Below are 22,300 nucleotides of genomic sequence, written 5' to 3'. Positions count from 1 at the left end.
ATGATCTTACTGCTTTTATAAATCCCTTCCATCTCTAAAATAATTCCTAGGGCTCTCAAAAGGTGGTGAGGACAGTGTCGTAATTGTTTTTATTTGGCTTCATTTTCCTGATTCTTGTTCATATCTGAGGTAATTGAGAAAATTATAATGTAAAAATTACACACACACACACACACACACACACACACACACACACACTGTAATATATACCAGAAAAAGAATCTCACTAAAAGTACTGCTTGCAAAATATACTGGAAAACCAGTGGGATTTTTATTTTGTCAAAACCTTGTTAGTCATGTTTTGGTTTTGGATTTGCAGTCTGTGGAGTATTTTATACTTCTCAAATTTCTTCCTTTCACTTGTGACTCTCAAACCTAATAGAAATCTCCTTTTCCCCTTCAAGTAATACTTGTCTGCTTCGAGGGCTATCAGGGGAATACTTTCTAAAAAATTGTTCAAACCAGCTAGAGCAGTGCACAAATACATACCGAATAAGAACATACTGAAAAGCAGCCGTCAAAATAGGCAAAATAATCTAAAGGCTCATTGTAAAAAATACAGAGAACAAAGTAGAAAGAGTGCCTTAAGGGCTTAGTTTCAATTTCTGCAATAATCCACCATTTCAGATAGAGTTAATTCCCTAGACTGTGTACACATGGCTAATTTAATTCCATGGATAATCTCTAATATTTGTTTGGGGATAAAATGTCAAACTTCTCCCACTAAACCTTTTCACCTCACCTTTGGACAAGTGGTCAAATGGGGAGATTTGTGGTTGCCTCTCGTTTGCCTGACTCCACACGCCAAGAGTAGTGCAAACAAAGTGTGAAATGGATCTCCCCACTTCACTCCCATCATAACCTCAGCCTCATTTTGCCTGGTTTGGGGGAGGGAAGTGAACAGTGGGGTAGTGAAATATAGAAGTCAGAGCATTTTTTTAAAACCTTGAATTAATTTCAGGAAGTACAGGGATTGTTATAATATCTAAAAGTGATAGATAAAAGTGATAGATGAAATCCTCTACATAGAAAATGGATATCTAGTTGTTTTGTTTGGGAAGGCAATATTGGAAAAAGCTTAAGATTTTGACCCAAAAGACATGGGTCTAGTTGGTGGCTCTGGCATGTGCTAGCTGAGTGACCTTCAGAAAGTTATAAAACACAATGAGTCTTAGTTTTGCCATCTATAAGCTGGGAATAACAATAACTTTCTCAGACTGTTACAGGGATGAAATAAGGCCATGCATATGAAAAGCACCTTTAAACCACAACAGCTGCATAGTTGTTGCTTCTTAAGAGGTAAAGTATAGAATATGGAGAACTGCAATATTGGTCACATACAAGACCCGGATGTTTCAGAGCGGCTGAACTTCAAAACATCATTGGCGGCAACATTCAGTGGAGTTCTCCCTGGGCTTTTATTTTTATATCCCCCATTATCATCCATGTGTTCTGCATAGACTAGCTGCTTACTGTGTATTTGCTAACAACTCACAAAGTCTTTTCTAACAGACAGATTGAAAGCCAGGGCAGTAACCAAGAGTTTTCAACATATCCTTTTCTCTGGCTGGCTAGAGATGGATGGCTGGACAGGTAACAGCAACTTAAGTCTCTGAATCTGGAACACATCTGTTTTCTTAGGCAGTCTACAGAATTGCTTTATGTGATACGGAAAAATATGAGGAATGTTTATTTTAAGAAATTACAAGTAGTTTGGTTTTCATTTGATTTTTTGCATATTCAAGTCAAGGACTTATGTTTCAGCTGCAGTCAGCATCACCGGAGTGAATCTCCTCCAAAGAGAGTTGTTAGACAAAAAATTCAACACCTGGCCCAAATATCAAAGAATCAAGTCATTCTTAGTCCTTAGTGTGGTCCTCAGATTGTTTTCAGCCAAAGGTGTTAGAATCTCAACTTCAATGAGCTTAAGGAACAAAAGCAAAACACATTGATTTTCTCTGCCTCTGTCTCTCTTCTCCTTGCACACTATCCTTATTCTCTCCTGCTGTCATAGTTCTCTTGTCTTGTGGAGGAACCTTAGCCAGCAGCAGCCATATACCGATAACTGCACTACCAGAAAAAAATAGAATGCTCTCTTTTCCAAGCTCCAATTATATTTTCTATCCTGGAAAAGTCTCTTGAGTGGCTTGACTTCAGGTATTCCTTGGGCCAATCTTGAGTCACGTATGTGTGGCAGTAAGGGGGAGGTCTAAGACCAGAAGAGTGGAAAGGAAAAGAATTCTAGGTAGGCAGAATTAATGGCCTCAATATTTGGTTTAAGGACAAATGATTTTCACTGGTAAAGAATGTTTTAGAAGTGCCATTAACTTCTGTAATAATTTGAATGAGTAGATTTTGCTAAGCAATGTATGTAGAAGATATGCTTTGAGTAATTATTGAAACATTTATAACTCCCTTGTAGAGGACTTCACAGCCTTAGATGTTACTTTAGATGAAGGAAAAATCTTAAATAATTGCCAAAATTGAACAAATTCTCCACATAACAGCGAAATCAATGTGTGATGTTGAGGGCTTTATAGCACTGTGACATTTTAGAAGACAAAACTTTCCATTCCTCATTCTGAGAAAATTAACTCGCTAAAGACTTTTGGCATCCTATTCCTCAAATATAAAATTTCACACCAGCAGAGCTGGGAAGGTCACATGATGAACTCCAAAGAACACTTCACAGTAAATCGCCAGTCCTCCAATCTAAATCGTCAAAATATTAAGGGGATGAATATATATTAAATAAAGGATCAAAGAGAGTAGAGTCCTAACAGTCTTCTCTATTTTGACTGTGGCCAGTCACGGATCTCTTCCACATATTAAGCAAATTGAATTAGCCTCATCTCTGCAGCACTTCTCAGAGCCTTCAATGGGTGACCGTGTAACACCTGCAGAATACTCTTAAAAATTGCCCTCAACCCCAGAATAGTTATTACCTTCTTCCATAAGAGTAATACTATTTGGTAACAACTTTTCTTATATTTATGACCTAGAGCTTGCCAGTCCTTATATATAATACAGTTCTCTTTTTAGTGAGGCCAAATTTTCAATAAAATATTATAATTAAGAAAGTCCTTTTAAATCTTCTAAAAAGAAAAAAAAAACTTCCCGTGACATGTAATTTTTTACAGTTTAATTTTAATTTCACAGTAGCATAGTAGAATATTTAAAATTAGGACTTGAGGGGCGCCTGGGTGGCGCAGTCGGTTAAGCGTCCGACTTCAGCCAGGTCACGATCTCGCGGTCCCTGAGTTCGAGCCCCGCGTCAGGCTCTGGGCTGATGGCTCAGAGCCTGGAGCCTGTTTCCGATTCTGTGTCTCCCTCTCTCTCTGCCCCTCCCCCGTTCATGCTCTGTCTCTCTCTGTCCCAAAAATAAATAAAAAACGTTGAAAAAAAAATTAAAAAAAAATAAAATTAGGACTTGAATAATCTCTACTACCTAAACGTCATAGCCTCTGAGAGGACCTTTGTACCTCTAGCCTCTCCATTCTTCAGTCATCCTACACTCTGGGGAAGAAACACTTTGTAAATTGGATGACTTCTCTACTGAGAAGGCCTTTTGGATTTATTCTATTTCCCCTCCAGATTTCCTATCCCCCCTTTTCTGCTCTGCCCTGTCCCAGAGTCTGACCTGTATTAACCACATCAACTATGTCCCTTATCCCCTGGCTTCTGTCTGGGCTTGGCAGTGAAGAATACCAATAGGAGATGAGAGATGGAGAAAAGGCTAAGTTCCAGATATTAATCCTCTTATCCTATCTGTCACAGCCTGGCTTCCCACCTTCCAGTTCCTTATAGGAACCGGTGTCAAAAGTACCCTCTCTGTCTGCTGGTTGCATTATCTGCTCATTCCTCATGCCTTGTCAACCTACAGGTGGTAAGAGTCAACTAAAGTGCCATTCTTAGATGGAGGCATAAGGGCTTCTGCCTTGAGCTTAATGCTTTCAAGAGCCCCACTCTGATTCTCCACATCGAGAAGAGTCTTCAGTGTCAGAAAGATGTGCTCACCCAGAGCCTGCTGTCTTCCCATTTAGACCATAATCAGGACCTCCGAATTTCCTGTCCAGGCTGGTCTGCAACTGCTCCCAGGGCTCAGCTGTCCTGTTCTCCAAATCAGCCCTCCAAACCTTAGACTATGCTGTAGGCAAGTGAACCCTAGGGCCAGAGAAATGGCCAAAGGTTTATAATAGAAGGAGTGTGGGTAGAGGTGACATAAAAGGTAGAGGATCCACCCAGAAATATATCTTTTTCTAATTCATTAAGGTGTTACCCTCTTGCCAAGCCATCCACCTAATAAGAATGCCTTCTTCACATTTGCAGAAAGGTATCATACAAACTAGTGGTATCCCTGGAACTATTAAAATCCAAGTTTTTAGGGGTGCCTGGGTGGCTCATTCAGTTAAGTGTCTGACTTCAGCTCGGGTCATGATCTCATGGTCTGTGCATTCGGGCCCTGAGTCAGGCTCTGTGCTGACAGCTCAGAGCCTGGAGCCTGCTTTGGATTCTGTGTCTCCCTCTCTCTCTGACTCTCCCCCAACTTGTGTTCTCTTTCTCTCAGTAATAAGTAAATAAACTTAAAAATTATAAAAAAAAAAACCCACAAAGTTTTTAAAACGTGCTACCCTGTTTTCTAGGGTTTTCTTGAAGTTGCTTTGTTGGCTACCATCAAGGCATGATGGGGGGGCTACCATCAAGGCATTAATCAGAGCTGTGAGGCTCTGATCTGTTTCATATGTTACTTGTAAAGTTTTATTTGAATAGATGGTTCTATAGAAAAATAACGTTGAATATCACTGGAATATATGATCTAAAAATTTCCATTAAGCTCAACCATTAGGAGGCCCTATGATTCTCTATCTTGAACCTAATGCAAACTTCTAGACTTTTGGTTTTAGAGCCTTCATCTAAAGTATGAAATTTCTCACTGTCCTACATACTTCGTTTACTGATCTCTGTTCACATATGCTTCTCTAACTTAGTTGGAGTGGTTTTTTCCCCTTTTCTTCATTCTGTCTTTTGAAGAACTGCACCTTAACCATCCTCTTTGTGGGGTCTTCCACGTTAATTTGCATACTGATGAAATTTTTAGGCTCTCCATCAGGTGCTCCGAAGCAGAAGGAACGCAAGCTTGTTATTTGAATTTTGTTGTTGTTACTGCTGTTTCTTGTTTTTCTTTTGCCTGAGCTCTAGATATTACCCACCTTCTCTAGACTCTATGTAATAGGAAAAAAGGTAGCTCCAAGTGACATAGGTGTCCTCGAATATGTTGAAATTATAATAGATTTCAGTCTAAAAGGGGAACATAAAGACAAGCAGAAGGATTCAAATGAATGCTAAGATTTCATACGAAGCAATGGAGAGAAGGAGCATTGGCTGAATATCAAGCGTTTTGATAAGAATATTTGTAATAATAAGAGCATCTAACGTTTATTAAACACTTACTATGTACCAGAAACATAATTTCACTCAAGCCGCCCAACCTGTAAGGTAGGAAATATTACCAGCCCTATTTATAGCTTTGCATATTTTAAGTGTGCTTCTTTTAAAGATATTATCCTTTACAATAAATTTCATCTGAAGATCATTCATAACCTGATTGTTCAATCTTTTGTCTGTCTTTCTTGGTTTTTAATTTAGTCATTTGTTTGGAATTTTATTTTATTTTATTTTATTTTATTTTATTTTATAGTTGACTTATTTTGAGAGAGAGAGCACAAGCAAGAGAGAAGCAGAGAGAGAATCCTAAGCAGGCTCCATGCTGTAGGCACAGACCCTGACACAGGGTTCAATCCCATGAACTGTGAGATCACTACCTGAGCTTAGATCAAGAGTCAGACACTGAATGGACTGAGCCCCCAGGAACCCCTGTTTAGAATTTTAATGTTTAGACTCAATTTTAATACTTTTGGTTTGTTTGTATTCTTCATTTTCCATTTTACTCTCCCGTGGTTCTCTGTCTCCATCTCTGTCTCTATGTGCCTTCATTCTTTTTAAAAAAAGATTGATGTTTATTTATTATTGAGAGATAGAGACAGAGCACGAGCATGGGAGGGGTAGAGAGAGTTGGAGACACAGATTCTGGAGCAGGCTCTAGGCTCTGAGCTGTCAGCACAGAGCCTGACATGGGGCTCGAACTCACAAACCGTGAGATCGTTACCTGAGCCGAAACAGATGCTTAACCGACTGAGCCACCCATGTGCTCCTAGGTGGCCTCATTCTATCAATGTGTTCAGAAATTTTATTTGTGAGCTTATTTTAAGAGATTTTTTTTCCATTGTTGTTGTTGTTCTCTTTGTTCTCCTTCTCTCCTACTGTGCACAACCTTGGTGATCTGTCTCCATTTGGTTCCCTGACCTGAGCCAAGTCTTACAATTGTATTTGGCTACTTTTGTTCTGTGGTGGTTTGGGAATATTGGGGACACAGTTACAGAAGAAATGGGGAGCTAGTTACAGATCCCAGTTGTGTGGCTGTATCTGTGTTCTCTTGCCTTGTTGAACCTGCAGTTCGCAAAAAACAGAAACCTTGACCATATAGTTATTATAAATATACATCCTCCTTTATTTCAAATCCTTTTTGCAAATGAGAGCATCTGATCTAATCTCTGGTTTTAAATACGAAACTTGACTCGATTGCTCCATCTTGTGTGGACACTTTTCGTCATTTTTACCCAGAGAAATCCTAACTACGTCAAGAGCCTTTGCCTACTTCCAGAGTCAATGCTCAGCTGGCCTGTGGTATCTACAAACAGAATATTTGCATGGAAACTTTGAAAACAGAAGACAGTTAAGGCAATTTGGTAAATTCAGAAAAGCCCCAAATCACTAACAATTGTGACAATTGTTTCTTAATGACTCCAAATGAACTTACCATTGAGTAAGGTACGTCAGTAGCCTAATCACAAGGGATGTAAATAGTAGCAGCCCGTCTAAACACTGTCACTATACTAATATGCATATTCAAAATATAGGGCTTAGATTTAACGTGCCCATAAACCTCGATGTGTCTCGTTTCATAAACTCTTGCATAATAATCACAGAACATAGTTATATTTCCAAAAACACGACAGATCTTTTGGCAAGGTTTTAAAATTACCAGACTTTTTTCAGTCAAAAGTAAAAGAGTCCTGACTAGGCACCAGACAATAAAAAGCACAGTCGAACAAGTAAATAAATAACCAAAAAAAATATGTTATCTTTCCACTAAGGTTAGCTCCAGAGTAAACTTTTGAGGCAATAAAATCTGTTGATCTTAGGCATTCTAGATATGTTCAAATTTGTTTTGTGTCAAAAAAAAAAAAAAGGACCCTAATCAGACTAAATACTCAAAGGAAAGGTAATATCTGTATGTTTAGAAGCTATGCTTAACAATTGTTTGAAAATTACCATTAACCCCTTCTTTACTTCATCTTTGAAAGCTCGGATATTAATACATTGGTGTTTTGCTTAGTCTACTGTATTTATTACGATGACATTTAACAAAATACGTTAATTCACAAGATGATTGATAAGATATTTGGTAGTGGAATATATTCATTTTACAGATAAGGATATTAGGTCTCAAAGGTTTTCAGAATATTTCCTGAGGCCATACAATTCAGTATAAATAACAACGCCAATTTCAGAACTCATGTTTTCTGGCCATGAATCCATTAGATTCAGATCTCAGCTTCAATGTCCAAAAAACAAGACAAATCTAGCTATTTTTCTTATCTTAGAATCAGTCATGATATTTTACAGGTGGCAATTTATATTTTAATATTTTCAGGGCTATCTTATTTTTTGCCACAATGCCATAATAAATATGCCACATATTCTTTAAGCAACTTTATAGAACTATAATACCAATGAATGACTTTACAGAAAGAATTATTGAATAGAATTTCCACTTAGTGTAGATGAAATGCCTTGGATCGGCAACATCCAGTAAGTGAGCACATAAATAATTGCTTATTAAAGACTTTATATATAGAATACTACAACCTCTGAGTATTAGCAATTCGATAATGAAAACATTATGATTTACTTGCCCCTACCATTAGTAACTGACACCATGGATTATATAATATTACTTCCTGCCAGTAATTTTGATTGAAGCAAAGGAGAAGTGGCCATGAAATATACATTTATAACTCTATATGAATACAGTACAATTACTATGAATGGTTGATGAACTCTTTAACTTTCTTTTACTCATTGACAAGCTGTATTAAATTTCATTCTATGGCATCTGTCAAGGAAAATACAAAAGTCTATTTACTGGGCCAATTAGAAGGAGAAGGAATGTTCAATCAAATTTATGTAAGGTCTGAATAAGTGATATCACATTTATCCTTGGATAGGGTAACAAAATGTTCTTAGACTTTTGCACTTTTGATACAGGAAAGAAATTGACAAGTTGATTAGGAATTCATGGCAAAAGGAATTTTTGCAAGGTCATAGCATAGGAGGGTCCCTGTGGTGTAGACAACTGAAGATCTGAGCTTCAGCAAAAGAAGGATGGCAAAGACCTCCATAAGGACCATGGGCGCATACAACAGTGTCACAAAGACTACATTATAAAAGCCCATTCCTTTCATGTTCACATGAAGACGTAGCTATCTAGAGAAACATACCCATTTAGGGATTCTTGTTTATGAATAATTTCTGAAAGCAGCAAATCTGTCTCCAATCTAGAATTTGTCTAGGTTACAGGGGTGAGTCTCTACCCTTGAGTTAAGAGGGGAAAAACTCACGACAAAACCAATAATCCATATGCAATTGCTGAAACTTCTGCTAACTCTAATGGAAACGCAAGTGCCTGGCCTATGTATGATCTCTTCTTTTTGTCTCAGCACACACAAAAAACCATGGCCTCTAAGTGTCAACAGAGGTAGAATTCGAGGTGTCTCTGAAGATGACCTAAGAAACAAATATGGGTGCCAAAGAATTAAAGAAAATCTGGCCCATGGCCCCTTTAAATTTTTCCTCCAGCTAAATAGACATCTAGTCATTTAGAAAAGAACCCACCCCCTTGTTAGACTAGCTGAGGGACAATCCCCTGTTGTCATTTTTATTGTCTGCCCTGGAGAAGGAGGCAGCTTGGGATGCCTAATGGAATCTTGATTCTATTTCACAGCTACAGAGCACAGCCAGAGGCCCGTGGTGCTTTTGTGAGCCAGAATCCACGGAGGCTAATTTTGGCTGAATAGAGGCTAAAGAGAATTCATTTTTCCTTGTTACATTTATTTCACTAAAATTGTTCAAACTCGCAAGATATTGCTGGAAGGACACCAGCAAGCACTTCTTAATTGGGGCCCCATTCAGTAGCAAAACTGACTTTGCAGGTACCAGCGCAGAGGTGATGAGGATTTCAGGAGCCCTAAATGCATGGAAATTAACCTTAACACAGGAGACATAAACGTTATCTCTACTTAGATGTGGAATGTAATCTCGAGGCTTCTGTTTCACATACTTGCTGGAAACTGTAACCGTGGCTCTCATCTTTCAGTTGCTACATATGAAAGGTTTCATGTCTGGACATCACCAGTAGATTCTGAGCATGCTCAGGGAGATAATTGCTATTCCCCCCCAAACACTAAGAGTCTCTAGAGATAACTAGTAGCAATTGAGTTTTAACCAGTATTCAGGAAGCCAAATGGACAACAGAGATACAGGAAGAAACATTTGGCCTTTCCCTCCTCCTGAAAATTTTAATGAGTAAGAAAAATTTTATACTTTTGTTTTTAAACGTGTGCAACGTTCCAGTGCTGCAAATTATCTCAATGTTAATCGTACAGAATCTTACTCTGAATTTTAATCTTGCACATATTCTGATTACTACTCATAGTTCTGACTTCTTACATATTTTTAACTCAATAATTAATTAGGACAGCCATCAAATTGCTAAAATCTTGCAGAAAAAAAAACTATGAAAACTTGCCAAGTGTTGATGTCGCTTTTATAATTTTCTATTGGCTCTTCAATCTTTGTTTAAAGGAAGCATCATCTTCAGACAATTGCAGGGGGAGGTATAATCATCCCCATTTTACAGATGGAAAAATTAAAGCTTGTGAGACAGTGATAGGAGTGCCTGAGGGAAGAATTTCTGTCTTCCGTTCCAAAACTCACTCTTTTGCAATCAGTGATATAAAACAAACCTAGTGAATTTAAAACATGGTTCTGATATGGAAAATGGTGTTTCACAAAGGAAACTTGGGGAGAAAATGAATTTCCCTGTAACAGGTACTCCACATTGTTTGTTGTCCAGAGGGTTCTGAGGGTAGTTAACCTAAGCTCACCTGCATTAAATATTGACCCTGAGGGGCAATTTGAGGCCTTGCTAATGGGGCAATTTGGGGCCTTAATGATGCAGACAAAAAGGTCCACAATCCTACTTGATGAAGTGAAGAGGCTCATTAGCATGATTTTCAAGGGTGGTGCTCAAAGAATTAGCTTGCCAACCAAAACCATGTCTAAACTGGTCAAATAATGAGCTCTTCATTTAGCTAGAGTGCCGTATTTGACCAGTGTCTCCATGCTCTTATGCATTTGATTTTCTTATCTTCTAGAACATTAAGGTGTTTTTTGTTTTTGTTTTTGTTTTTGTTTTTTACCACAACCTAAATGGACAGCTGACTTTTTTGTAACACTTTGAGAACACACCAACTATGTTGTATTTTTTTAAAGCAATATGAAATAAAAGGGGGGTTAATGTAAGCTTACACCAAATCACCAATTTTCCCTACTAGAGGAAAGTTCTGTGGTGAAAACAATGGTATATTGTTTAAGCTACTGGATTTGTGGAACACATGCCAATTTCTAACATACAGTGAAGGCAAATTTAGGAAATAAGGCATGCCATATCACCTTCAAATATAAAACCACTGAGGAACAAATACTATCACATGCATAATTTCAGTGACATGCATGGAGCTTTTGCAAGTGCTCAGTGAATTTAACTCCATAATGCCTTCAGCAGACAAATGTACACTCAAATACATGTCACACACACACACACACACACACACACACACACTATGCAAACCCACATGTCACTGTTAACTCAGTCAAGTAGAAAAGGCAGCTGTACATATATTTAGTGCTTCATTACTAGAAATTCACATTCATTGAACAAAAACACAGTAAGAATTATCCACAAGGGTGGAGTATTTTCCTTGTGTTTTTTGTAGAAATGTGTTTAAGAACTCTAAGAATTATAATATCTCATCAATAATTGAAACTATCTTACTTTATCAAATAAACACGTAAGCTTTTTTGTTAATTTTATGCAATATACTAGCCCACCGTCTAATTCGATTATGAAATACAACGATACTCTGTTCTTTCACTTATTCCTAAGCGCTACACTAGATAGACTGAAGTGCCCTCAGCTTTGCCCTAGGCTCTTAATGCCTCAAGCTACTGCTTTAGTGACTGATTCAAGGGAGAAAATAAAGAATGAGAATTCAAAATGTGACATGTTTAACTAATCAACTGCAAGATCATTCCCTTTCAGCACTGGTCCAGGGATCTTCTTCCTCCATATACACTCCAGAGTTGACCACAGTCTTTGGAATGACCATGTTTTAAAAACGGAATAATGTCATTATTATCAAAGCTAATTTGTATCGCAAATGGCCCAAATTTAAATTCAATAAGCACAGTAGAAATTACAGTGCTTTAACTTCTGATGTTTCACCCTACTAAATTTTTAATTGTGGCAGATACGTTCTGCTTCTGGGATGTAGGATAAGAAGGGAGGCAGAGAGGCCCGACATTCCTCCATATAAAAATGTTTTTGTAATCACTCTATTTAAATAGTAACATTTTATTTTTTTAAGCACTTAGTTTCTTGATCAGGATCCATATTCATGGGGTCTCGCTGTAATCCACTTTACCACTTAATGTTGCAATTCAAATGTTCAGTCAGAAGCAAAGCCCTCCAGAATAAAGCATGAATATTACCGTGTGGGGCTGTAAAGAGAAGACTATTAGAATATATCACCAACACACTAGGGGACCATTTAGTCCACTGCTCTAAATACATCATTTAATTACAATGGAGACATTACTTCATGTTTCTACTGATGTAAGTATTATTAGAATTCATGATATTCGCAGGCTACTGTGGGCCATTACATTGGCCATAAGCTATTCCATAAGATTTACTACTAAAGGCCCGCAAGGGTATTTGAGCATTCATGGATTCTGTGGCAGTAGGCTTTTATCTAAGACACATAAGTGAGGGACAACCGAGTTATTATCTCTAAGAAACATAGCTTAATATTTTGGATTCTAAAGGTTAAGGTACCATAAATCCTGAATTACTCTGAGATATCACATAAAGAGACATTTTTATTTTATTTTACTCTATTCTGCCTCTTAAAATATTTTATGATGGCAGTTTCTAGAGTTGTACCATGTTGTTTACATTCAATCCCTGGATGCATCAAAACACTGACACAGCATTTCTTTTAAACCATAGTAATGAAAGCAAAAGACATACTATTATATATATATATATATATATATATATATATATATATAGTGTGTGTGTGTGTGTGTGTGTGTGTGTAGTAATGAAAGCAAAAGACATATATGTATATATATATATATATATATATATATATATATAGTTGTGTGTGTGTGTGTGTGTGTGGTGTTGTCTGTGGTATAGAAGGAAGGGAGAGGGAGGGGTTAACCAAATGCCTTATATTTTTAAGTGCATACCCAATTTCCATTTTAGGAGTCTTGCTCAGTGCTTTGATTGGCCTTTTTCATGATGGGTGTCCTTGTGTTGGTATAAGCTGAGCTGATTTGCCCTTAGATGCAAAGCCAGGATCCCCTTGGGAAGGAGATTCTAAGGGACGGCACAGCCAAGAACAGAGTCAGCTACAAGAAGCAGCTTCCAAAGACTGCCTGCTTTTCTAGACAGTGAGAATTACAACCAGAAGTCGAAGCAAAGGCTAATGAAGAAGATTCATAAATTGGTCACAAAAGGAGGCAGACAAGAAAAACTTTTCTTTATGATGAAATGAAAACTAGATAACATCTCAACAAAGGAAAAGCTTGGGAAAGCAAACCTTAGAAAAAGCAGCTAGAACATGAAATCCGGCCAAATGATCCAACTCCCCCATGCCATGGCAATGCCAGTTGTACATTTCTCTCCGCGTCTCTTTCTTGGTGTTGGCACCCCTTAGGCTGCTGAGTTTGACACATGAAGTAGAGAACGCTTTTGCCTTCTCCAGGAAAACTATCAGATTCGCCAGCATTGGCTGTCTCATCTAGAGAGGGACGTAAAACGGCAGATAGCAGCAAACAGCTAGAAAGGGATAAGAGGGTACAGAAGTAGCGTTTACTGGGAGACAGGAAGAGCTGTTGGTTTGAACACGGAAAATCAACTGAAAAGTGCGGCAGACGAGTTAGATATTTGGTCTCTGAATTTGAAATATGGATGCCTCACTTCTGTGGCAAGATTTTTCTGTCATCTACCTTCTTCCCTTCTCTCCTCTTTACCCCAAACCAGTCGACTCCCAGAAGGTACTATTCTGGGCCCTTAAAACTTCTCCTAGCAGAAAAAGTTCCCAGCACTGCTACATAAACGGTCATCAGAAGGGTTATAGCTTTGTACGAGGTACACGTACACTGAGATGTTATCTTTTAAGACAGAGAAGTAAAGTAAGCATTAACTGCCGTGGACAAATTTAGCGAGTCTTCATTAAAATCTAAAACACTGAATTACTTCAAAGATATTTAAAAATCATCCAATATATGCCCTAATAATAGTTATGATAAAGTCACATCATCTTCTATCTTTTTCATCCAATTAGAATGTGCTAAAACTTGCCCTTTGGGGCCAAACTTCAAGATTTAGCCACTTTGCGTTTTACATAAAAAGTATAGCGCCTATGTTTTGACCTCAAACACACTAAATCTGACTAATATTTTAAAAGTTGAGTATTTTGAATTAGTATTTCAGGTTGACAACAATAAATAAACTTAAAAAAATAATGCTATTGGTTTATGAAATCACCATGCTGTGAAAACCATGTAAAATTTCTAAATCTAATTTCTGATTCCTAAATATTAGCCTTTACCACACACAAACGCAGAGACATTTTTTTACAAAGGCAGGAAGCACACAATACTGGGGTACTAGAAACTTTTCTACACATGCTGCACTTTTTTCAGTCAGATCATTACCATGCCTGAAACTGTTAATGCTCCCTAGTGTTGAAGCCATGTTTTTCTCAATCATAGATTCTTCCAACCACACATATCCACCAACTGTGTGTTATTTTTTGATTACCCACAAATAAATTTGTTCCATTCCCCCACCTTTAAAAGCCAGTGAAATTCACCATAATTATTACTTTATCCAGATACGCTTCTTGTAAAAACATTATTGTCTTGAGAGGTGCTGCCCTCCTTCCTAATTCTAAACCAAGTACCTCTTCCTCTTCAGAACTGAGCAGTACCTGTTGAGCGGGAGCTTGAGCTCAGGGGATTCTAGAATTCTAATTGAGACAGCCAGCACAGGATTTGGGCCAAACTACTCTAGCCAAACTACTCTAGGCAAAAAGACCAGGGCTGAGGGTCAGGGCTCCATGATTTCTGCCTGGAAGAAACTTCACCCTGGAGACCCAGAGACATCCAACATGAGCAGGCTGGGAAGATTTGGGGTTGACCTGGTTCCCAAAGAATGGGCTGAATAGGTAGACTGATGCTTAGAATGGGTTAGAATTCCATTAATTTATTCATCGTGTTTATTGAGCAACTGCTATGTACAAACGCTTATTGCAAATGCCAAGGATATAAGAATGAAAGAAAAGAAAAGACAGAAATCCCTTGCCTTTTGGATCTACCATTATGGTGGGAGTAGTAGTTAAAACCAAGGTCCGCATCAACTACCCAGAAAACATGTGCCACTGTCCTTGAGAATGTCCACACCCAACTCAGCCTTCCTACCTGGTTCTTCCACCAAGTAGAGCAGCTCCAGGTTTAGCCTTACACTCTTAGGGATAATCCCAGTGGGTTCAGACATTATATCTTGAGTCCCCATGTTCATCTCACCGGCTTGTCCCTCCGAAGCCAGTCTCACTTTGCTTGAGGTGAGGAGAAAACCTCTCCCATCCTCACCCTCGGGTGGGGACCAAACTTCCACATATGGACAACTGTCTCCCGAGAAACTTTCCTTCTCGCTTCTAAAGTATCCATGCTTCCTTGGTGGAGGTAGATGATCCCTGCTACTGGGAGGATTGGTTTTACAATGTCTTTGCATAGCAAGATGTGTTTATGTGGCCTAAAACGATGCCTTTTTTCTTTGATGTATCCCTAAAATTTTAAATCAGGTAACCTCATGCATATTTTTAGGTTGATAACTACAAGTTTTATCCTATATTTAAGTAGTTGCAAGGGATTAATTACTGACATTAGAACAAAATCTGTTTTTGTTATTCTTTTAACCTACCCAGTGAAATCTATCACAGCAATTTGGTACCCATAACTATCCTTTTAAAACACATGAACAAGTTATTCTCTCATGGTCACAAATTTTACATCACCCTCTTACTCCTTGAATTTAAAGTCTCATCCTAATTTCCTTCTCAAGAGTTTTGCCTAACATATTATACTGTTATGCTTAAAATTACTTTCCTGACCCCCTGTCATAGTTCTCTGGGACTAAAATATGGATATAAGTCAAAATAGAATTAAAAACTTTTTGTAACCACAGATTTCTAGGTGTTTTAAAAAGTATTTTGCATTGAGCCCTTATTACAATTATTATTACTATGTGATTGATTAAAATAACTTGGATGTGTTAAACTTTTGATAAATAATTTTCAAAGATAAAATTATAATTCTATTGGAAAGAAATACTTTAATGAGAAGGATGGGTTTTTAGTTTTAGGTGGTTCATGTTTCCCTGGATGAATTTTATTTTTTCTGGAATAACACAGAATTCAGCATCAAATCTATTGCTATATTTTGTAGATATAAGCGTAATAAAAGCTGTTCACATAAATAAGACAGTAGTGATCCAGAACTTTCATTACGGCCCTGTTTTTCAGTTCTTGCAGCTCTTCAATTATAAGCCAAAAAGTCTCATAGTGATTATAAGAAATCTATTTTTAATTACAATTTGGTTAGTTCCTATTTCAATTTTATTAAAAAATAAATAAAAGGTAATCATCAGTTTTCAAAAGTATGCATTATTCCTTCATTTGAGTAATTCATTTCCTTACTTCTGGCAAGGAGACCAAATGGTCAAACGATAGCCATGCCATTATTCCTTCACTTAGAGGGATCTGGCTTGATTTCAGATGCTCAGAAATGGTTAGGAAAAATTTAAAAAAATATGGATAATTTCAGTACTCTTTCCAAAAAATAATTGTTTCTGGTGACAAAAGTTTTTATATTTTTGTATTTATATATAGTTTTATATTTTTATCAAAACAATGAGCCTATTGATTTGGCTTATTCTACTTTTGGAAAATATTTGTTATAAACCTAATGGCAGAGCAAGTTCTTACTTTTAAATTACATAAAACTGACTTTCTATAAAAAATCTGACTTCATTTTTTATGTCAAATAAATGTGATAATTTGTGACCCCATGAAATCTTTCTTTTGAATTCTAATTCTAAAATGATAGACAGAAAGATAGATAGATAGATAGATAGATAGATGCACAGATACAAACAGTACATAGGTCAAGGAATTTGCAGCATGGATGAAAAAAAGCATTTCCACCTTTCTTTGTTTTGTCATTATTGGGCTCTTCAGAGTCTTTCTATTCCTCATCAATAATCAGTGGATGCAAGAGGCCACGAATCCAAATGAAAATAATTATCTCAATTTGGAGTCTTTCAACATGTCCCAAATATTCCACTTCTGATGTCTTTAACAGACACTAAGTCAGATAATGACTTTTAAAAATGGCTGAATTAGAAGAGTCTTCTTCAAACACAATATTTTATAGAATCTTTTTGTTTGGAACCTGAATATTTTTAAACCCAGAGGGGAAAAGAAGTCACCATATTAAGATTCAGGACAAATGCAAGTTATGAGCTTCTTTTGTAAAGTAGGAGAAAGAGGATTATAAAGGGGAAAATGGGGAAGAAAAACCAGCATGACACTTGGATCACAGGCATATTTTTAGATAAATCAATTCAGTGAAAAATACACACAGAAGTTGAAGATGTAAAAGACTGATACTCTTAGATATATCTATGCTGCACACTCCTTGGTAAGCATTGGCCGCCTGGAAGTACACTTATCCCAATGTCGAAGCCCCTAGTCAGCATTAGAAGATTCAGTTTTTGCTGTGCCTAAAGCTTAAACAATTCTAGGATCCTTCCTGAAGAAAAAGAATGCAAAAATTTAGCGCCTGTTTGAATACAGGGCCTTGGGATGGGCTCATGCACTTGAGGGACCCCGAAGCTGAGATTTCATTCATTTCATGGTAATTCTGCCTCTGGGCTTCTTAGTACTAATTATATAGTTGGCCTTCGAGACCTCAGCTCAGACGCAAAGCATCTTATTTTAACGTCCGTTAAAATGATGTTTCTTTGTCATTTATGGTATTTCTTTACACAGACTTGCCTCTCTCCTCTTTTAGACTCTACGCCATTGGGAATCATTTTTCTGTTCCTGAACACTCTCCACAGTCCTGAATAGTGGACAGGCTGAAATACTGGCGACCAACTAACTGACTCAAGTCTTCAACCCTGTAGCCAGGAACAGCACATCTGGAAAAAGTCCCCTCACTGTATTTTACAGAGACCGCTTGGTATTATGAGAGTTCAAACATGTTGGAGCACACTGCTTCCTCTTATCACATGTGTTCTAGAGATGCATCGTTTCTGAAAGAAACCTCAAAGGGAGCATGAGTGGCTGGGTGAAACGGAGTCTGGACCAGAGTCACTGACAGTCCAGAAGCAGGATGAAGCTTTGAACTCAGGTAGTGACCAGCATCTCCTGGGGGGGCCCTTAGAGAAAGTTGCTGGAAGTCTGGTGGATTCTGAATTAGAAGTTGGGTTCAGAACATGGTAGCAGGCAGCATTCTCTATTTTAGACAGTCACTTCTGTCCCCTGGGGCTTCCAGTCTGGATCCAGAATCCTTCTGTGAGTGCAGGCTGGGCTGCTTCTCCCTTTAGAACCACACCAAACAGTTCTGATTATATTCTCCTTGCTTGACAATAGAGGATCCATACTAACGAGGAATAAACTGTCCTTATTCACAGGGGTCCTGATGATGGCACTCTTTGGAGAGATGTTATCTTCACGTCCTCGAAGTTGATCTGCTTTCCTGAAAGACAATTTCTCCGCGATTCTGAAATGCTCAAACCTGTACTTCTAGGGGGCTACCTTCAGGTGTCCTATGAGGCTTTCTTATGTGAATGCATGCCATAAAACACGATATTATTCTGCAAGAAGGCATAACGCTTTATTGGCATTTTATCATCTATCTACTCTTTCACATGTATATTTATGTCCAAATTGTCTCTTTTTCCTTTTAACTTCCTTAAGGGCATAAATTGTACCGTGGTGTTTCTCTGTGTACATATCGTGCTTAAACAATTACAAACAGGCAGAAGTCTAATGGTCTCCAGGGTAGAACTTAGTTACAAGTAACAATTCCCCAGCTAATCGTACCTTACTTCTTATAGCTTAGAAAACACGTTTCTCTATGGGGTACATACTAAGAAAGGCAGAATGAACGTTAGTTCTCTAAGACGTTGGCAGCCTTTCCCCTGGCTTATGTCATATTCCTTCCCGTACTTGCTAATATAAACTCTTAAGTACCACAGGGTAGGTACCTCAGCGTTAGCGCTCTTATGAATTATGTGTTTTTGAAGTAGATATGGAATTAACAGTTATCCCCACTTCATCATTTTTGGTGGCCCCAAAAGAATTACTGCGTCTTTCACCTTGTGGTTCAAATGAGTTCAAAAGAGGAAGACAGCGTTACATGATGGAAAGGGCCTCACGATCTCAATTAGATTAATAGACACTCGCCCTAATCCCGTTCCATAGTCTCTAACAAGGACTAAGTCTTGCTGTCTAAGTAATGAAATGGTAAACATAGACCGTGTGATAGTCAGAATACATTTGTGTTTGACATGTAAATTATCAACTAAACCTGGGTAAAGAAAGTAATAGCCATTGATATTTCTTGAATATTGAATGTATATCAGATTATTTAAATGGATTATTTCATGCTGACATCAATCCGATGAGATAGGTGCTGTTAGCTTCATTCTACAAAATAAAGAATTGGAATGTAGAGAAAATAAATTGTATTGACTCAACTTATACAGATAGATAGTAAGGGAAGGGAAACAGGATTTATGCCCAAAACTTGCCTTATTTGTCGCTAGTACCGATACAGCGAGGTTTGATAAGTATTCCCAGTACTATTTACTCAAAGTTGATTTCTATGACAGATGATGAAGTGACATATAAGAGGAAAATCCAGAGGTTCTCATTATCTTCTTGTGTAAGGCACTAACTTCTACGAAATTCTTAACAATACATTCCATAAACTTCATTGAGGATTAACGGCGAATTTTGCATAGGAAACAACATCATGCAGTGATCCTTTTGTGGAAGTGCCACGTCTGGGCTGTACCTGTAGCTGCAGATGAAGCAGAGTGCTTTATGAAAGGGATTCCACCAAAATGCAGACATTTCTCCTTCTGTGGGCCTGCAAACATCAATATCCATGATATATGCAGGCTTTTCGACCATTTCCACGGAAAAGTGGGTGCCTTTGGCAGATGATGCATAGTAAACTTACGGTCTTTTCAATATCCAAATCAATTCAAGGTCACTAGACACAACTCTTAGCAACCATCTCCATGAAAACGATTCCAAAATCCATTGCACAAAGCTTAGCCAAGATAACAGGATGGCTGTCTTTTGAAAGAGCAATATAATTTCCACAGAAAAAAATATCATTTGTGTCAGATAACTTATGTTCCTATTTTGTAAAATGGTCAAATTCCTCAGGAAGCTCCCTTACTTCCATTTACACTTTAAAACAAGGTAGGCTAAACTTACCTAAGAAGTCAACTAACATGTTCCTTCAGCATCAACATTTTTCATAGTGGTGGCACATCCGTTCTGAGATCTGTGATGGACTACCATTCAGGACATTATATAATATTTAAGCCAAAATGAAGACAAATAGTCATAAACACTTGACAAAAATATTCAGATGACATACAGCTTGCATTATTAACAGAAATGGAGTGGCAGCCAAATTATCTAAGAATAGTAGAAGTAGTTTCTGTTTTCTCTTGAAAAATTTGTAATGTTTTACTGTGGCAGGACAAGCACAATTATATGTTCGTTGGATTTCAAATTTTACGGTTATTTTTATGTTTCTTTAAAAATTTGATATTTCTGAGACTTACAAATATTAAACTGTGCTTACGTGATATATTCATTTCCTATTGCTGTTGTAAAAAATTACCACAAACTTGATGGCTTGAAATAACACAAATTTATTATCTTCCCATTCTGGAGGTCAGGAATGTGAGATGGGTCATAAACGTGGCTAAAATCAAGTGTCAGCAGAGCTGAGTTCATTCTAGAGCCTCTAGGGGAGAATCTGTGTCTGGCAGAAACTTCCACAACTACTCCCAGAGGACAACTGCGTGCCTTGGTCATTGCTGCATCATTTTGATCGGCTTCCATCATCTTACTCTGACCTGATTCCTGCCTCTTATCAAGAGTTCTGTTGAGCCCACTTGGATAATCCAGGATAATCTCCCATCTCAAGATCTTTCACTCAGTCACATTTGCAAATACATTAATACATATCTTGGTCCTATTAGGTAACGTATTTACAGGTTCTGGGGATTAGGATGTATACATCTTTGGGGGAGAAGAACAGAATACTGACTAGTAATCTACTACTACGTGTGGTGACAAAAATAAGGATGCAGTTGAGGGTTGTCGTGAAAGGAGACTGGGCTTTGTAGCAGCTAGACAGCTTTGGGACCCAATCCCAACTCCTCACAACCAGGCTGTGTCATCTGTGAAGTGATTACTCCTTGGAGCCCTCCTGGAAGAGTTAGGTGGTACTTGTAAAGAATTCACCATAAACCTTCTCTTTATTCTCATTGGCTGCAATTGTGTATCATGTCAAACCCAGAACCAATCAGAAATCTAAGCAAGGGGATAGAATTAGTCTGCATAAAATGAATCAGAGCTCACTTCTGGAGCTGGAGAAAATTGATCGATGAGCCTAGCGAGAGGGATGGATAGCTAAAAATAAGAAATAAAAATGGGAAAAAAACAGGGTTTTTTTTAAGGAGGAAGGGAGAACGAATGCTGAATAGGCAACCAACAATAGCCATTGCTGAGCTTTCAAAATTTAACCTAAGCAATAATTACAACAAAGAATAACTCTAAACACACAATTGCCTTCATTTTGTAACATGATGTAATGTGTTTAAAATCCCTAGAATATTGCCTAGCACACAATAATATTCAATACATATCAGCTATAGTGCTATTTTATGAGTATTACTTGATGCTTTATTAGAAAGTTTCTTTTTTTTATTAATGCTTTGGACAAGCATAAAATAGTAAACCTTAAGAAACAGGGATTTAAATGATGCCAAAAAACGGACTGAAACCTGGGTTTTCTGTCTGGCAGACAGAACTGGCCACTGGTCACATTTACCACCTGTTGCTTCTCACTCCCAAACGCCACATGCAGTCTTAGACGTTGGTTCCTATTTGAGTCACCATCCATCCAGTCATTTACATTAGCGTCCAAACTCTGTCTGGCATTTCTTTTACGTGACTACAGACTCTTATTCACAATTCCTTCTCCTTTCGAGCTGTTTCCGCCCTCCATCCTCTCTGCTTGATGCATGTGATTCTCCTAGTTCTCTGCTGTTATTTCGCACCGCTTGGGGATAACCATCTCAGCCAGAAATCTTTGTGGTCCACCTGCTAGCGGGATGTTGCTCTTTGCTACCTTCACTGGCTACTACCCATCACCGCCGGCTACTGCAAGGTCCATGCAGCTTCCCACGGGACAGCACACCCAAGGGGAGCCAAGCTCCTAGGTGCTGGCTACTTCGCTCGTGAAACTGGAATTCCCAAACATGAACTGGCGGTGCAGGGAAGAAGAGCCCTCTTCACAACGTGATAATGTCACCAAACGGCAGGTCTTGGTAAAGCAAGGATGGTGAGAGACCCTAATGTGACCTGTTTGCAACCAGCAGTCAGGATCAAAATACTCTCCTGTGCAGGGATTTTTGTATTGTTTGCTTTCAATCAGAACTATTGAA

This window comes from Lynx canadensis, chromosome C1 (genome assembly GCF_007474595.2).
Source record: "Lynx canadensis isolate LIC74 chromosome C1, mLynCan4.pri.v2, whole genome shotgun sequence".
NCBI lineage: Eukaryota > Metazoa > Chordata > Mammalia > Carnivora > Felidae > Lynx > Lynx canadensis.
Note: the sequence above shows the minus strand (reverse complement) of the source record.